This window comes from Vipera ursinii, assembly GCF_947247035.1.
Source record: "Vipera ursinii genome assembly, chromosome: 5".
Lineage (NCBI taxonomy): Eukaryota > Metazoa > Chordata > Lepidosauria > Squamata > Viperidae > Vipera > Vipera ursinii.
In genome coordinates this window covers 6,160,528-6,163,936 of record NC_139518.1, presented here as the reverse complement: position 1 = coordinate 6,163,936, position 3,409 = coordinate 6,160,528, and the positions used below count along the sequence as shown (strand labels likewise).

At 46.3% G+C, this 3,409-nt stretch overlaps 1 protein-coding gene across 2 annotated transcripts in view; it reads left to right on the top strand.

Annotated features, from left to right (window-relative positions):
* The first annotated feature begins 1,771 nt into the window (after window positions 1–1,771).
* The window catches only part of LOC310641180 (uncharacterized protein), a 14,770-nt gene continuing 13,132 nt past the window's right edge, over window positions 1,772–3,409 (top strand). The window contains exon 1 of one of the 2 annotated variants that reach the window (XM_083364016.1): window positions 1,772–1,799. The gene's annotated coding sequence lies outside the window, so the exon portion shown is untranslated. Of the gene's footprint in view, window positions 1,800–1,904; window positions 2,040–3,409 lie in introns of those variants that run through there. The other variant, XM_083364017.1, reaches the window with a different exon arrangement.

Below are 3,409 nucleotides of genomic sequence, written 5' to 3'. Positions count from 1 at the left end.
GTGAGTTTTTAGGACCGTTTTTCACATGACCCTTTCGGCCTCCCCACGGTCACATCATCCAAATTCCGACACTTGGCAAATGGCTGATATTTACGACGGTTGCCTTGTCCCACAGTGACGAGATCTCCTTTTGCGACTTTCTGACAAGCATAGTCAATGGCAAGCCCCATTCAGTTAGCGACCGTAATATTAAGTTAAAAACTGGGATGGTTCACTTGAGAAACATGGCAAACCGAGTCACACAGCGGGGCAGAAGTCACGTAAGAAATGTCTCCGTTTGCCTGGCTGATTCGGCACCCAGGCTCTGAAAGTGGCAGCAAAATGAAGGGGAGCTGGTGCGGGTGAGGAGGAGGAGGAAGGAGAAAGAGGGAAAGGGGAGAGGCGGGGGCAAAAGCCTACAGCACCCGGTATTCCCAGGCGGTCTCCCATCCAAGTACTAACCAGGCCTGACCCTGCTTAGCTTCCGAGATCAGAAGGGATCGGGTGCATTCAGGGTAGTATGGCCGTAGACACTGCTCCAGCTGCTTGCCGCTGCCTTTAAGCCACCTGCAGCGCCCCCTGTTCATGTCCTAGTTGCAAATGCCGGCCAGAGGCCGGCTCTTCGCATGCACTCAAGACTTTTTGAGAAGCACAGTCATTGTGTAAGCCACAAATCTTGGCTTGAGTGTTTTCTGTCTTTAAAGGAAGAAAAGAACAGGGTATGTCTGGGTGGGGTTAGAGGCATGGGCAAAAGTCTTCAGTAGCTGGTCTTATCAGGCGTTCTCCCATCCACTTTCTTTTCACCACTGTGCCAAAAAAAAGAGGTGTGAAGTTAACAACCATGTTATTAATTTTACAGTTGAATGGCCTGACCCTCCTTACCTTCTGAGATCAGAGGAGATTGGGAATTTTCAGGATAATGTGGTGTGTTGTCTCAGTGTGGCACACACACACACACACACACACACACACACACACACACACACACACACACACACACACACACACATATACTGAGGTTGTAAGGCATCTTTGTTAAGTGTTTTGGTATTCTCCATCAATGGCAGGGCAAAGCAAGGCAAAAGGCAAGGCAAGGCAAGGGCAAGGTACGGCAAAGGCACCAAGTGAGGAGACACGATGCAAAGTTTAAGGCACATTTGATTTGTGCTTAGATTGAAAGCCGCCCTGAGTCTTCGGAGAAGGGCGGGATATAAATCCCACCAGGCTCAAGGTTGACTCAGCCTTCCATCCTTCCAAGGTAGGTAAAATGAGGACCCAGATTGTTGGGGGCAATTAAGCTGACTTTGTAATAATGCCGCTTGGGGTGTGTGTGAAAGCCCTAATAAGCAGGCATATACATAGAATGAAGGCTACTGCTAAGCTTGTAAGCCGCCCTGAGTCTTCGGAGAAGGGCGGGGTATAAATGGAATTTAAATAAATAAATAAATAAATAAATAAATAAATAAATGGGATTAAAATAAATAAATAAAAAATAAGGCAGGAATTCACCGGAAGAAAATGAAGACATTGTTGCCAACATAGTCTCCATTTGTATGCTGTGCTAAATAGCCAGCTTCGGACCGTTATTCTTTTCGTTTGTGTTTTCTTTCTTTTTTCTTTAAAGAAAAAAGTCTCTCCTCAGGCGGCCTCCTTTTTTTCCCGCTCTGGAAAAACTAACGGTCGTGACTTGCCGCCCGAGGCGGGGACGCGAACGGCGCAGGCGCAGCTCTGCTCGGCGTAGTGGGTGGGGCCCGCGGGGATTCTTTTTTCCCAGGGAGCTGTTTGCGCGCGCATTCTTTCTTCTGCTCTGGAGCGGGTTGGTAAGTTTTTTTTGTCCCGGAGCGGATTTCGCCTTTGTGATTTGTCCGCCAAGGGGAATTGCAGATCTTTGCTTTTTTTGTTTGGCGGGGTTGCGAATCTGCGCCCGATGCTTAAGCGAGTGAAGCGAAACTTAAGTAACGGTTCTATTTTTCCCCGCAACTGCTCCGTATGAAAAGTTGCGGAGTGCCGGGTTCTCATTTGTATCGTTTGATGATAAAGGCGTGAGAATTCTAGCGGAGGTAATGGGGTCGGGGTCCGGGAAAACCTGGGATGGCTAAAAACTCTGCATGGAGACAGGTCGGCGCATTGCACCGAGCTCGGATGCTTTAATCCTGGCTTGTGCTGGGTTTGCACCGCTCGAGGTTTGTTTCTAGGTACTAGACTTTAACTCTCGTGCATAACTTTACTACGAGGAGGAACTATTGGAATATTACAATATTATCGCTATGTTTATATATATACATATACATATACATATACATACATACATATATATATATATATATATATATATATATACACACACACACACACACACACACACACACACACACATTGATATATTGAGAGATGTTGCAATATTAAAACTAGTGTGACCGGTGGTTCCCATCCAAAAAAGAGAAAAAAAGTATGCTCGCTTTGGAATAGTTAAGAATACGATGCTCTCCAACTCATCATGGACTTTAAACATAGGTTATGGGTGTATTTTTGTAATGCATCTGGGAAAATGCAAGAAGTCTATAGCCTGAACAGGTTTAAAGGATCTACCTCTATAGGTAATGGGAGAAACGGAACGTGGGAGAAATCAAACCAGACGTCAGGAAGGTGGGTTTCCTTCCTGATGGTCGTTTTATAAGGAGAGCCCTCCGGGCTGTTAAGATTTCGTCTTGCAAAAAAAGCAGCCTTGAAAAGCAATTGTCCTGCTGGCAGCAATCAAACTCATTAGATTTGGGGAATAAGCTAGGATAAGCAAAGGTGTTGTTAGCTGCGAAGTCGTGTCTGACCCATTGCGACCCCATGGACAACGTTCCTCCAGGACTTCCTGTCCTCTACCATCTTCTGGAGTCCATTTAGGCTCACCCCTACTGCTTCTGTGACTCCATCCAGCCACCTCATTCTCCGTTGTCCCATTCTTCTCTTGCCCTCGACCTTTCCCGGCATTAGGTTCTTCTCCAGTGAGTCCTTCCTTCTCATTAGGTGGCCAAAGTATTTGAGTTTGAAAAGTGAAGGTAGGAACAGGATGAACTTATTCTACAGCAGGGGTCTTCAAACTTGTCCCATCTGTGACTTGTGGACTTCAACTCCCAGAATTCCTCAGCCAGGCGCCTGGCTGAGGAATTTGGGAGTTGAAATCCACAAGTCTCAGATGGGACAAGTTTGAAGACCCCTATTCTAGAGGTTGTGTGTTGGGGAGGGGGCAGCTACGCCCTGGAGAGCGAGCGAGCACGTAGACAATTGAGCTCAAAATTTCTGTTGCTAAGCAAAACGGTTGTTAAGTGAATTTTGCCTCATTTTATGACCTTTTTTCACAGTTGAGTGAACCGCTGCAGTTAGTAACAGAGTTTGTTAAGTGAATCTGGCTCCCCTGTTAATTTTGCTTATCAGAAGG